At 44.8% G+C, this 15,566-nt stretch overlaps 1 pseudogene; it reads left to right on the top strand.

The window, feature by feature from the left end:
• The first annotated feature begins 6,017 nt into the window (after nt 1-6,017).
• LOC116541921 lies at nt 6,018-6,136 on the top strand (annotated as a pseudogene).
• The last annotated feature ends 9,430 nt before the right edge of the window (nt 6,137-15,566 follow it).

Here is a 15,566-nt window from a genome sequence, read left to right as displayed (position 1 = left end):
CCGGGCACTGTTCTGCCTCAGGCCATTTGCACTTACGCTTTCCTGCACCTGTAATATTAGTCTCCCAGACAGACACGTGGCTCATTCTCTCATGAAATTCAAGTCTTTGTAGAAATAGCACCTTCTCACTGGGACCCTGACCACCCAGCTTAAAATTGCAAATCCAATCCCCACCCCACCCAACATATCCTCTCTCCCTTTACTACTTAATTTTCTCCACAGCATTTATTATTATGTAACTTTTTTTTTTCTGAGACAGAGTCTTGCTCCATTGCCCAGGCTGGAGTGCAGTAGTGTGATCTCAGCTCAGCACAACCTCCACCTCCCAGGTTCAAGTGATTCTCCTGCCTCAGCCTCCTGAGTAGCAGGGATTACAGGCACCTGCCACTACACCCAGCTAATTTTTTCTTTCATATTTTTAGTAGAGATGGGGTTTCACCATGTTGGTCAGGCTGGTCTTGAACTCCTGATCTTGTGATCCGCCCACTTCGGCCTCCCAAAGTGCTGGGAATACAGGAGTGAGCCACTATGCCCGGCTCTAACATCTTTTATATTTTTGCCAATGTATTTGTTTATCTTTCTTATGCTACTAAAATAATGTCAGCTCCTGGAAGATAGGGATTTTTTACTATTGTATCCACTACTTCTCGGCGCCTAGAACATAGTACTCTCAGTTTAGTAAAGTATTGGTTTTTTTAAATATGCATCTACAGTATTACTCCTTGTCACAGATGAGAAATCTAAACCGTATGAGGCTACATGACTTCCTAGAGATTACAGTGCTAGTAAGGGGAAAGGCAGCCATGGGTTCCAGAACTTGCAGGCTAAAGGATCGCCGATGGGAACGGATCGGAGCTACTGGTTTCTTCCACTGCTTGCTCAGGCTGAAGCTAGCTCAGAGCATAGCACCTGCCTAGACCCAGGCACCATGCTAGGTTCTGTGCAGGATACAAAGATGATAATGACAGATCCTCACAAAAAGAACCTTAAAATCGGCCGGGCGTGGTGACTCAAGCCTGTAATCCCAGCACTTTGGGAGGCCGAGGAGGGTGGATCACGAGGTCAAGAGATCGAGACCATCCTGGTCAACATGGAGAAACCCCGTCTCTACTAAAAATACAAAACATTAGCTGGGCATGGTGGTGCGTGCCTGTAATCCCAGCTACTCAGGAGGCTGAGGCAGGAGAATTGCCTGAACCCAGGAGGCGGAGGTTGCGGTGAGCCGAGATTGCGCCATTGCACTCCAGCCTGGGTAACATGAGTGAAACTCCGTCTCAAAAAAAAAAAAAAAAAAAGAACCTTAAAATCTACCTCTTTCTAGCTCTATAAATATACATCATATATAAAACATAAAGACACATATGTGCATTCTTATTTTGTTTGCTTTATTTTTTATTATGAAAAAAAAATTTTTTTTGAGACAGAGTCTCGCTCTGTCACCCAGGATGGAGTGCAGTGGCACGATATCTGCTTATAACCTCCACCTCCCGGGTTCAAGTGATTCTCCTGACTCGGCCTCCCAAGTAGCTGGGACTACAGGTGTCCACCACCATGCCCAGCTAATTTTTTTGTATTTTTAGTAGAGATGGGGTTTCATTGTGTTAGCCAGCATGGTCTCGATCTCCTGACCTCATGATCTGCCGGTCTCGGCCTCCAAAAGTGCTGGGATTACAGGCGTGAGCCACTGCACCTGGCTTATTATGAAAAAATGTAAAACACACAAGCAGCATAGAATAATGAAGCCCCTGTGTCTGCCACCTAGTTCTGATGATTAGTAACAATAATACTGTTTTATTGGTCTCCCTTGACTTTTTGGTTATTTGCTGGAGTATTTTAATGCAAATTCCAGAGAGCACCACTTCACCTGCAGTAATTTCAGTATGTATCCCAAACAGAGAAGGACTTTTTTAAAAACTTGATCACCCACTATTATTACTGCAAACATAATTAACAGTAATTCCTTCACATCATGTAATATCCAATTCATACTCAAATCCCCCCAATTGTCCCAAAGATGTCCTTGTGTGTGAATTATTTTCTCCTGTTTCTTGATATGATTAATTCTTTCTTTTTTTTGAGACAGGGTCTCTCTCTGTGACACAGGCTGGAGTGCAGTGGCATGATCTTGGCTCACCGCAACCTTTGTCTCCCAGGTTCAAGTGATTCTTGTGCCTCAACCTCCCGAGTAGCTGGGACTACAGGCATGCCTATCACACTCAGCTAATTTTTGCAATTTTAGTAGAGACGAGGTTTTGCCATTTGGCCAGGCTGGTGCTGAACTCCTGGCTTCAAGTCATCTGCCCACCTTAACCTCCCAAAATGCTGGGATTACAGGCGTGAGCCACCGTGCCGGTTTATTAGAGTATTTATATAATAAACCTGTCTTGTTTCATTTTGAAACAGAAAAGCTCTAATTTTTTATGTTCTAAAGAAATGTGTAAGACAAATAAAGGTAAATGCACAACTAAATGTTATAATATGTAATATGATGCATTATTTTATTTGTTTTTTATAGAGATGTGGGTCTCACTATGTTGCTTAGCTGGTCTCAAAACTCCTGAGCTCCAGTGATCCTCCTGCCTTGGCCTCCCAGAGTGCTGGGATTACAGGAGTGAGCCACCATGCCCAGACTACGATGCATAATTTTTAAGAAGGAGTACATTAGGTACAATGAGACTCAAAGGGATGGATGGATCAGAAAAGATATCCTGGAAGACGTGGCATTTGAATTTGGCCTTGGAAGCTAGGATTTCGACAGATAGAAATTGTGGGAAGGACATTATCAGCAGGAGAAAGAGCTAGAGCTGAGTCCCAGAGGATAAGAAAATAGAGGTGGCATGGCTTGGTGGCTCACGCCTGTCATCCCAGCACCTTGGGAGGCTGAGGCAGGTGGATCACCTGGGGTCAGAAGTTTGAGATCAGACTGGTCAACCAGGCAAAATCCTGTCTCTACTGAAAATACAAAAATTAGCCAGGCGTGGTGGTGCGCACCTGTAATCTCTGCTACTCGGGAGGCTGAGACAGGAGAATCGCTTGAACTAGGGAGGTGGAGGCTGCAGTGAGCCGAGATTGCACCACTGCACTCCAGCCTGAGCGACAGAGCTAGGCTCCGTCTCAAAAAAAAAAAAGGTAGAAGTGCGTCTGAAAACAAACAGCCCATTTTGCAGGAGCAGATCCCACCACCCATGAGCTGTGGCTTGGAGTGTGGTTCTAGGACTGGAGGTTTCAGTGCCAAGTGAAAAACTGCTACAAATGCAAACACATAGGCCCCGCCCCCAGCCCCCGCCAAGTCAGAATTTCTGGGTTGGAGGCCCAGAAATCTGGGTTTCCATTAGCCTTCCAGGAGATTTCTTAGTCTTCTGGAAGTTAAGAAGTGCTCCATGTAAGGTGCACTGGAAAAAGGAGACCTTCAAGGCTAAACTGAAGACAATGGCAGTTATCTGTTTGCAAAGCAGTCTCACCCTCTCAAAGACTGTTGAACAGACACCTGGCTGTACCTGTGACTTAGAGCACTGCCAGATGGCTGAGAGGCGCAGAAAGAGAACCCTGAGGCGGGAAGATCATAGGAACCTTTTATAGTGGTTGCAAAATGGAAACATAGAAGCAACCTGTTGTTCTTCATAAACATGTTTCCCAACATCCATTCACTATTCGGTCCCCGTAACCTAATTTCCTTCTAGAAGAGCCATCCCATTTCCCACTCTCAGCCTATTTGGTTCAGACAGTGCTGCCTTCATCCCAGGGGCCGGGGTTGGTCATGTGGCTCAAACTATCCAATAGGAGCATCACATTCTCTTGGCCACCATTATTGGTTTGAGGATAAGAGCATGAGCCAGTCAGAATGTGTTACATTTTGTGAAGCTTTGTCTGATACATAAGATGTGCTTTTCCATGGGTCTTTAGAAATCTGCAGCCTTCTTAAGGGAATTGAGGGTAGGGGGTGCTTTTCTGAGAAAGGAATTAATACAGCAGAAAACAGAGTCAATGAAGAAGAGGGAGAAGTCAACTCTGGTTACATCATTTGAACCCTAGGTCAAGTTGTACCTAAGCTAAATCTATTCCTACTTAACCTTTCTTTCTAACAGGCCTTTGTGCTCAGGCCAATTGGAATAAGATTTTTTGTCCTGATTGACCCAAACTCAGGCATGGCTCCGGACTTGATAAGGGAGTCACAGACTCGTAAGATGTTGGCAAACTTTGGACTATGATTCGGAGAAGAGAGGGAAAGTCACAGGCAATTAACAGTGTTGCAGGACACATTTCATGAGAAGCAGACCGTGAGAGGGAGCGTTGTGTGCAGGAAGAGCATTCGGGGGTGGCCCCAGGTCAGTGCCTATGGAGGAGTGAGGAAGCCAAAGTGCCCTGCGCTGAGCCTGCGCGGAGCTGAGATGCCCTTTGGAGTTGGCTCAGGTTAGGGCAAAGAGGCCAGAGCCTCATGCCCTCACATGGACCGGTCATGAATGCAGGCGGCCACCAGGGGACATGATCTTGAGCCAGGCGTCTCTCTTCCATCCAGTGCAACTCTCAAAGACGGATTCAACTGAGCCATTGGCCAGCGCACTCCCACAGCCGGGGGACAGAGGGACAGAGTGCTGAATCAGGGTGTGGATGGAGTGGCAGGGTGCTCAGGACGCCCAGGTTCCCAGCCAGGAAGAGCAGCTGTGAGGACACTGAGCCCTGCAGCTGGAATGAGAAAGTGGGAGGAGCAGATGGCATCAGACAGAGGACAGATTTCATTCTGAGCTGCTGGCATTTAAACACTGGAGAAGGTGTCAACCTGGGATCCGCGGGAATAGAAACCACAGTGGATGAACCCTGGCCCGAAGAGAGCGCAGACAGACAGTGGGGAGCTCCCAGCTCAGGGAGCAGAGGGAAGAAAAGGAACCCATGAAGGGGAGGAAAGAGCAGCTAAAGAGGCAGCGGAGGCCGGGCGCGGTGGCTCAGCCTGCAATCCCAGCACTTTGGGAGGCCGGGACGGGCGGATCACGAGGTCATGAGATCAAGGCCATCCTGGCTAACATGGTGAAACCCCATCTCTGAAAAAAAAAAAAAAAAAAAAGGCAGTGGAAGCCAGGCGGTGTTGCCAGGTGATAACAATATAAATAACAAACGCTTATAGACTGTTGACCGTGTGCCGAACAGTATTAACTGCAGAATGTTATTCTACATTCTTAGCTTGTATTCTTAGCTTGTATTATTTCTCCATAGAAAACAAAGGAGGTGACGGCCAGTGAGTGGGGTGGGATAATCTGCTGTAAGCAGTTAAATTAGGGAAGCATCTGGACTCTGCTTGTAAGATAGGTATTTGCTGACTAAAACATAAAAGTCATGAAAAAAGAGTTGCTGTGTTTGCTGAAGAATTGTATCCCGACTCTCTTCGTTCCTATTCCGTTAACAGCTTTATTGGGTTATCATTCACATGCCATACAATTCACCCATGTAAAGCATATTATAATTCAGTGGTTTCTATTATATTCACAGAGTTGTGGTACCATCACCATAGTCAATTTTAGGACAATTTTGTCACCTCCAAAAACAACTCCATAACCCTGTAGCACTCACTCCCCTACTGTCCGCCACACTGGTCCTCGTCCACGTGAACCTACTTTCTGCCCTGCTTTGGATATTTCCTAGGAATGCGGTCTTATAGTATGCAAGCTCTTACGTCTGGCTTTGTTCTAGTACAATGTTTTTCAAGGTTCATCCATGGGATAGCATAAATCAACATTTGATTCCTTTTTTATGTCCAAATCATATTCCATTGTGTGGCTATCCACATTCTGTTTGTCTTTCATCAGTTCATGAACATGGGGATGATGTCTGCCTTTTGATTATTATGAACGATACTGCTGTGAACATTTGCGCCAAGGTTTTCTTGAACACTTGCTTTCCATTTTCTTAGGTGTAACCTAGGAGTGGAGTTGCTGGGTCTCTGGCCTTCTGAGACGTCACCGACCTCTTTTCTGCAGTGCCAGCACCATTTTATCTCCCCACCAGCAGTGTGAGCTGTTCTGATTCCCCACAGCCATACCACACGGAATGCACCCAATCTCATCTGAGCTTGGAAGCTAAGCAGGGTCGGGGCTGGTTAGTACTTGGATGGGAGACTGCCTGGGAATATAGGGTGCTGTAGGTTTTTTAAAAAATATAAAAAATTTAAAAAAAGAGTGTTCTGATTTCCCCATGTCCTCACCAATATGTGTGATTGTCTGAATGCTTATTCTAGCCATCCTAATACGGATGAAGTAGTATCTCGTTGTGATTTTTGGGGGTTCCTTGTACATTAGACTGAACTTGGTTGTGCTGACATTAAACTCATGTGCACAGAGGTGGATGCACACACATCCTACATGGGGAAGCAAGCTCGGGGGACGAACCAGGGTGGTACCTTGGGAACGCCCAGCTCTGAAAGAGGAGAGGCACACAGGAGGAACAGAAGTGTCTGGTGTCTATAAGAACAGGGCGAGAATAAAGCCAAGCACTGACCATCCTAAGGAATGACCTGACCCTTGACCTTCCATTTCAGCCGTGCAATGACATTCTCCATTTGGTTCTCAAAGTGGCCGGGGATTTAGTCCACCCCATGTTCCACTCCCACCCATTGCCACTTGTTCTGGGGGATGAGGTGAGGAAGAAGGAGCAAGATGGGTCCTTTGATCCCAATTAACATGCACGTTTTGCTTCCAAAGCTTATAATATGCAACTTATGCCAAAATCTAAGTTGGACTCAACTTAACCAGCAGATGCCAAAGTCTTCTTGGGACTGTAAGAAAACAGACGATGCATAGACCTGTGTCACAGATGATTAAATAATCCTAACAGGCAGATTGGGGCAGGCTTCAGGAAAGGGTCAGCAGAGCCTAGAAAGTCAGAGGCAGGAAGCATCACTGTGGGCTGCAAGGACCATCTGGGTATTTCTGTTGGGGGGAGGGCTGGTTTCTGAGACGACCTCTCTGGCAGGACTGAAGCCACCTTAAGAATAAAGGTTTAGGAGAAGATGAGAACAGAGACAGTGTCTCAAATAGATCTTTGCCAAGGACTGTGCTTTACATTCATTCTCTATGTAACCTTTAGAGCAGGCCTGTGTGCCAGACATGAAGTGTCAATTTGCAGTCCAAGAAACTAAGGCTCAGAGAGGGTATCAGTTATGGTTCAACCAGAGAAACAGAGCCAGTAGAAGAGATGAGAAATATATAGAGAGACAGATAGATGATAGATGACAGATAGATGACAGATGATAGATAGATAGATAGATAGATAGATAGATAGATAGATAGATAGATAGACAGATAGATAGATTTATTACCAAAAACATTGGTTTGTGCAAGTCTTGGGTCGTCCTCAGGACAGACAGTCAGGAAGGGGACATCATGAGCAGGCTGGAACCCCACAGGCATGAGCTGAAGCTTCTTATTTATAGAGAATCTCTAAACATAGGAAATCCTATACTTTATTTTAAAGGTCTTCTAACTGATTAGGTCAGGCTCACCTATAATAGCGTCCTTTTTGGTCAGCTTAAAGGGGATTAATTGGGGACTTTATTTACATTTGTAAAATACCTTCACAGCCGCACCCACGTTAGTGTTTGAGGGAATGCCTGGGAGAAGGTGCATGCATGCTACAAAATGGCCACGGCTTCCCATCTGTCCTCCAATTCTCCAAAAAGAAAATCTCTTGCAGCCCGTCCTATCCAGAAACATACTCAAAAGAGAATGCTGGGGTTTGTAGCTGAGCCTAGCCCAGGTAACACATCAGAAGCCATCACCGTCACAGACCACAGAGAGGTTAAGGAACCCCGTTGGTCAGGATTCCATTACAAGGAATAGATTTCACTTTCCCTAGTTTAAGCAAAAATATTTATTACACGGTAATGAATGGTTTACAGAATTATTGAGAAGGCTGGAGGGAAAACTGTGGGCTGAGCTTTCAGAAGCTATGCCAATACCACAGCAGCAGACTACCGAGAGTGTTTCTGCCTCTTTTAAGATCAAGAAGCTGCCAGTCAAACTGGAAAGTCCTTGACAGCTCCTGAACCAAGCCACCAAAACCATGCTTCCCAGGAGAAATACCAGTAGCAACACAAAAGTGGCCTCGTGCTCATTTCTGCTTTCTGCTTTCTTTGACCTCAGCAAACGGGTAGAACCTAAACACTAGGTCCTAACTCCTAGCTGCAAGGGAGTCTCGGAAATGATTTCAGTTTTTCATCTCTGAGATACAAGATGAATGGACACACAGCATCAATCCACTGCAGTAATATTCTCCAGGTCCTTCTGCCACGAAAACATGAAGTCAGGATTCAAACCCAGGTCATGCTCTTCTTGACCCCCAGAGTACACTTTGTCCCATGATCTGGAATGGCCTTTCTTACCTTGCCACGCTGGGGGCTTCTCTCAGTCTGTCTGGGCTGCTACAAAATACCACAAACTGGGTAGCTTCCCAACAAAGACATTTGTTTCTCATGGTTCTGGAGGCTCAGAAGTCCAAGATCAAGGTGCCAGCAGGTTCAGTGTCTGGGGAGGACCTGATTCCTGGCTCATAGATGGCCCCTTCTCAATGCACCTTCCTAAGGTAGAAGGGGCAAGGCAGCTCCCCAGGGCCTCTTTTATAAGGGCACTAATCTGATTCATGAGGCCCTCCCAAAGATCTTACCTCCCAATACCATCACACTGGTGATTAGGCTTAACATGTGATCTAGGGGGAAACAGCTCACATCATGGCAGGCCTCTTTCTTGCAAGTATTTCTGGTCTCTACTAAGTTTGCATTTCCTGGCAAATCTACAGTTTTCATTCTTGTCATCAGCTGCAGAATATTCTGAAATAGTCCATACGGGAGGAAATGAAAATGATCAGCTGTGTCTCAAGCCCATCTGCATCCCCTCAGGATTGGGAAGGCTGCAGTGTGTACAGTCCACTTTCTTACCAAGCCAGTCATGCCAAAATGCTTCTGTTTATGGACGTGTACAAAGCAGCAACTGGGCAATTCAGCCTAGTGCTCTCAGGGACCCCTGGAAACATAAGAAGTCTTGGGAAAAAAAAAAAAAAAAAAAAACCTATGGCCACGATAATAGAAAGTACCTGAAGTGAAAACCCAGACTTGCTTGAGTCTTCTCTTTATGTCTTAGTCTCAAACCCCCAAATTCCTAAATAAGTCCCAGCGAACAAACCTGGGCAGCTTCTGGGCAGGCACATCAGTGCCGCAGCATCATGCTCTCAAAGGAGCCCAGACAGTTACGGAGGGTCAGTTCCTGAATGAAGAAAGACCTACATGAGTCAGTGATAACTCCTTCACACCGGGAGGAACCTGGAAATCAACAGTTTAAAGGCTCTCAAGAGAATGAAATTCACATTCCTGGCAAATGTCCCTGTATTAGTCAGTTCTCACGCTGCTATGGAGAACTACCTGAGGCCGGGTAATTTATGAAGAAAGAGATTTGATTGACTCACGGTTCCACAGCCTGTACAGGAGTCATGGCTGGGGAGGCCTCGGGAGACTTATAATCATGGTGGAAGGCGAAGGGGAAGCATGTACATATTCACACGGCTGGAGAAGGACAAAGAAAGCAAAGAGGAAGGTGCCAGAACCTTTAAACAACCAGATCTTATGAGAACTCACTATCATAAAAACGGCAAGGAAGAAATCTGCTCCCATGATCCTATCATCTCCCACCAGGCCCTTCTTCTAACATACAGAATACAATTCAACATACGATTTGGGCAGGGACAGATCCAAACCATTTCAGTTCCTAATAGCAAAGATTCGGGTACATGATGCAAGACTGCAAAATTTATAAATCCAAATAAATGGATTTTTCTGACACAATTGTACAACTTCTTTGCAGGGAGGCATTCCCACAGTAAACCTTAGTTTAAGGAAAACCACCTTTCCTTGGGTGTGTCATTATGTAAACACCAAACATTTGTGTTCAGCTGTATACATCTAAGGGTGGCATAGAAAAATCTGTATACAGATTTATTTGTGACAATGTATCTAGAAAATAAAAAAAAATCCTTGTGGATCTGCAGAGACCATATATTTACTGACACTGAAAAATGTTCATGACCTATTATCAATGAAAAACTGGATTATCCATAAAAACAGGCACATTATAATCCTGTTTCTGAAAAACAAAATATATCTTTCTATAAGAGTAGAGGCAGGCAAGGCACTGTGGCTCACACCTGTAATCCCAGCACTTTGGGAGGCCAAGGCAGTTGGATCACCTGAGGTCAGGATTTTGAGACCAGCTTGGCCAACATGGTGAAACCCTGCCTCTACTAAAAATACAAAAATTGGCTGGGTACGGTGGCAAGAACCTGCAGTCCCAGCTATTTGGGAGACTGAGGCAGGAGAATCGCCTGAACCTGGGAGGTGGAGGCTGCAGTGAGCCGAGATGGTGAGACTGCACTCCAGCCTGGGTGACAGAGCAAGACTCTTTCTCTAAAAAACAGGAGTGGAGTCAAGAGTCAGAGAAAGTGTACATTTTTATTATATTGTTATAGTATTCATACAGATGAAATTTAATATTGGTTATTAATATTAATATTATTAATAATTATACTTTATTACTTAATATGGCATACATTATTCATTACATTATTTCCTTATATGATTTTTTTAAACTTTAAAAATTACTTTTAAAATTTTTTGTGGTGCATCTACTATGAGCAATTGCATCTACTATGCACCACAAAAAATGTACGGGGTCTGTTGGATGTTTTGATACAGGCATGCTACCTGCAATGAGTACACCAAGGAGAATGGGATATCCACCCCCTCAACATTCATTCTTTAAGTCACAAGCAATCCAGTTACCATTGCATAAGTAATTTTAAAGCGTACAATTAAGTTACTATTAACTACAGTCACCCTATTGTGCTGTCACATAGTAGGTCTTATTCATTCTTTCTAAGGTTTTATGCTAACCACCTCCACCTCCCCCCAGCCCGGCACTCCCTCCCCCGCCAGCCTCTGCTCTCTATGTCCACGAGCTGAATTGACTTGAGTTTTAGATCCCACTAATAAGTGAGAACACGTGATGTTTGTCTTTCTGTGCCCGGCTTTCTTCACTTAATTACGTCCAGTTCTGATATGCCTGTTCTGAGGGATTTACACTTCGGGAGAATCAGCACTTTTTGTCTGTTTAGTTGGTTTCTGAGACGGAGTTTCACTGTCACCCAGGCTGGAGTGCAGTGGCGCCATCTCGGCACACTGTAACCTCCGCTTCCCGGTTCGAGCGATTCCCCTGCCTCAGCCTCCCTGGTAGCTGGGATTACAGGCGCCTGCCACCGCGCCCAGCTAATTTTTGTATTTTTAGTAGAGGTGGAGTTTCGCCATGTAGGCCAGGCTGGTCTCGAACGCCTGACCTCAAGTGATCCGCCCACCTCGGCCTCCCAACGTGCTGGAATTACGGGCTGAGCCAACCAGGCCATGTATCAGTATTTTTAAATTATTCTGTCAACAACAACCTTGATCTGCAGGAGACCCATGTTAAAGAGGTTTCTGATTGTCCTGTCTCCCTTGCCTTCCTCACCTGGCTCCTGGCTGCCCCTTGGCCCGGCGCCTCCCCCTTTCTTCCTCTTTTCCTTCTCCCCGCGGCTGCCTTGCGGAGCCAGGGCAGGAGCTGGGGCAGGAGCCGGGGCAGGAGCCCCGCAGGAGCCCCCCAGGACCCCCCCAGGAGCCCTCCAGGAGCCAGGTGCCCGCGCCCCGCCCCGCCGCCGGGGAGAGGCTGCCGGAGCCGGGGCCGCCCGAGCAGCAGCCGCCGCGCAGGCAGGGCCGGGCCGGGCGCGCGGGCACAAAGGGGCCGCTGCACATGGCAGGCAGGCGAGCAGATGCCAGCAGACAGCTTTTGTGAGTCCCTTCATGTTAATTAACTTTTGTGAGAACCTTCATGTTAATTAACTTTGCTTGAGCTTTCCCTAGACTTGAAAGCTCTGGAGTGGTTTGTTTTTGTAAAATGCTTTGACTCCAGGGAGAGCTGCTTCAAGGCGGAAAAAAGGAGAGACAAAAAGAAAGAAAGGGAAAATTTTTAAGTGGGGCTTTGCTTACCAGCAAATCTCTTCCCCTGGCTCCGTCTCCCCCTCCCCCACAAGCAGGGACTCAACCATCAGAGAGAATTTTAATGGCCCTTTTCTTACCCTAAAACATAAACCCGAAGCAGACCTCCCGGTGGCAGTGGGGGCTCGGCTGGCCACACCCGGGGACGCGGGGGACAGGTGTGGGCAGGCAGGGCCGCCTGTGTTTCCAAGGCAGCAAATCAAAGTGTGGAGGGCGCTGGCCAGATGTGCTCCCAGTTTAGAGAAGTGGGGACATGGTGCTAGGTTTGTGGGGGCCCGTTCTGAGAGGTAACAAACGTGCTCACCCACAGAGTCTCAGGCCCCCAGGGTGAGATGCAGGGGCAGGTCTGCTGCTTCCAAGACTCCTTCCTGGGTCAGGACCCGTTGTTAAAGTTTAGCCAAGGCCAAGTGAAAAGAGACAGCGCTGGAAAGAAGATCTAGCCAGCCATCCAGCTGTTTATTAGCGTAAAGGCGGCAGCGTCGACCCACTGACTTACCGCTTCTTTCCCCAACATCTTACTATGAAAATTTTTGACCAAATGGAAAAAACTGAAAGAACTACGCACTTAATCCCCGTATACCCACCACCTACTTTCTGTAATTACTATTTTACTGTATTTGTTTTTATCATGCATATGACCCCCTCTTACCTGTCCACCAAGTCTTCTTATTTTTAAGAATTTCAAGTTGCCAACATCAGTATTCTTAGATCTTAAACACTTCGGCATGCATGTAACTAGAGTTCAATCTCCGCTTATCACTTATGGATTTTTTAAGGTAAAACGTACATACAGTAGAATGCACAAGCACTTGGAACTTTGATGAGTTTTTACAATGCATACAATTTACTTTTTCTTTTCACTTTTAATTTGAAATAATTTCACGCTTACCAAAAAGTTGCAAGCAGAATCCACAGATCTCTTATTTGCTGTTTATCCAGATGCCTACTTTTTTAACAAGTTGCAGATAAGTTCCAAACATTATGTACCTTTATTTCTTAATAATTCCGTATTTTCTAAGGACACACCTATTCTCTGATTTAGAAAATTTGATTTTGATATAACACTTTAAACTACTGTGCTAGTTCCAATTTTGACAACTACCCAGTAATTTTCTTTACGTTTTCCCTCTAATACAAGTTCCAGTCCTTTACTAAATCTCTTTCATCTTGCTTAATGCTTTTTGGCTTCAATCCTACTTTGTCTTAAATCATTATAACAATCCCTGAATTCTTACTGTTTCTATTAGCCTGCTAATTTTTTGTTTTTATTCCTTATTTTTACTCTTTTTGAATCACTGAATTTTAGGTGTGTCTTTTGATCACAGCATAGACTTTGGATTTGCTGTATGAGCCAGTTTGGTTTGGTTTGGTTTGGTTTGGTTGAGACAGTCTCGCTCTGTCTCCCAGGCTGAAGTGCAGGGGCATGATCTTGGCTCACTGCAACCTCTGCCTCCTGGGTTCAAGCGATTCTTGTGCCTCAGCCTCCTGAGTAGCTGGGACTACAGGCATGCACCACTACGCCCGGCTAATTTTTGTATTTTTAGTAGAGACAGAGTTTCGATGTGTTGACCAGGCTGGTCTCTAACTCCTGACTTCAAGTGCTCTGCCCTCGCTTGGCCTCCCAAAGTGCTGGGATTACAGGCGTGAGCCACCGCCTCCAGCCCTATATAAACAAATTTGAAAATCTTATCATAAACAGGTCAGTGAAGTCTATGCACATTTAATATGACATGTTTAATCTCAACTTTACCATATTACTTCAGTGGTTCCATCTCGGCTCACTGCAGCCTCTGCCTCCCAGGCTTGAGCAAGTCTCCGGCCTCAGCCTCCTGAGTGGCTGGGACTACAGGCACACACCACTACATCCAGCTAGTTTTTTTTGTTTGTTTGTTTTTTTAAGTAGAGACAGTGTTTCACTATGTTGGCCAGGCTGATCTCAAACTCCTGACCTCAGGTGATCCACCCACCTCGGCCTCCCAAGTGATGGGATTACAGGCGTGACCCACTGTAACCGGCCACTCATGTTAATTTTTAAAGTTTCTTTTGATATTTAATAAAATTTTTGTTCTAGTTATTACATTTGAATTCATATTTTATGTTATAGTTTCCCTAAGTCCTTTTTTTCTTAATTTTTTTTGCTCTAACCCACCAGTCGTGTCTTCTGACTCCCACTTATTACAACCGGCAGCGACATCATTCAGCCTTCCCCCTCCTCCTGTTCCTGTCTCCTCCCACTTTTATTGCTGTTCTTCCTCTTTTCCAGAATGTATCATCATTATATGTTTTCCACCCATGTTCTCTCCCTTGCTTTACTCCTGGCTCTGCAGTTAAACATATGAAGCAGTCACTACTGGTTATTTTGCTGAAGTTTCCTGTGATCACCTAGTTGGATGAAGTCTACTCTCCAGTGTATTTTTCTGGGAGGTATTAGCAGGGTGTTCCACTGATAGCTTGAATGGATATTAAATCTGTGGCTAGCACTTTCTTTCCTTGAGTCCGTGAAAATGCTGCTTCACTCCTGCCTGACCTTTTGTGTGGCCGTGAGGAGCCTGATGCCTGCCTGATTTTCTTTTCTGTAAGTAAGTGGATCTTTTTGTCTGGGGGCTCTGATGATTTCTTTCCTTTGTCTTTGAAATCTAATCATTTTACCAGGATGTGTGTTAGAGATAATTGTCTCTTGTCAATTTTCTCATTTACACAGTAGGTTTGCTGTATATGTAGAATGATTTTTTTCATTTCCAGTAAGTTCTGTTGGAATTTAAATTTATTAGCTCTGTTCCAATATTTTGCTTGTCTCTTTAAAGAGCACAATTATTCATATGTTGGACCTTCTCTGTCTGCCTTCTGTTTCAACCACATTTTCTCTGACCCTTTTAACTTATTTATCTCATTTTAAATCCCTGGGTCATTTGCCTACTTTTCTTCAGTATCCTTTATTAAATGTTTGTTGAATTCTATTTTCCATTCGGATCTATAATTTGTTCTTCATTTCTGAAATAATTCTGTATTTTTCTTTCAATATCTTTTGTGGGATTAATTTGTGTTGTATTTCTTTCTGTTTTATGTCCATTTCTAGACTGGGTTTTTTTTTTAATTATGATTCTAGAATTTTTAAAAATCCATCTCCACATATTTGGTTTAGTTTATTTAATTGAGTTTGGAGAGTTGTGTAAAATTTTATTCTGCTTTCTGAATTTTTTTTTTTTTTTTTGAGGCAGGGTCTCACTCTGTTTCCCAGGCTGGAGTACAGTGGTACAAACATGGCTCACTGCAGCCTCAACCTCCCAGACTCACGCAATCATCCTACTTCAGCCTCCCAAGCAGCTGGAACCACGTGGGAGTGTGCACCACCATGCCTGGCTAATTAATTTAAATTTTTTGTAGAGATGGGGGGGTCTCACTATGTTGCCCAGGATATGAATGTTTTTCAGGAAACATTTTCATCAGTCAAACGTTACAATTAGCACTTTCTGTTTTCTTCTTACATTTGCTTTATAGGAAGTCAGTTTGA

This window comes from Sapajus apella, unplaced genomic scaffold, assembly GCF_009761245.1.
Source record: "Sapajus apella isolate SASKATOON/1434 unplaced genomic scaffold, GSC_monkey_1.0 scaffold158, whole genome shotgun sequence".
Classification (NCBI taxonomy): domain Eukaryota; kingdom Metazoa; phylum Chordata; class Mammalia; order Primates; family Cebidae; genus Sapajus; species Sapajus apella.
The sequence above is the reverse complement of the archived record's forward strand: the minus strand, read 5'-3'. Positions and strand labels throughout refer to the sequence as shown.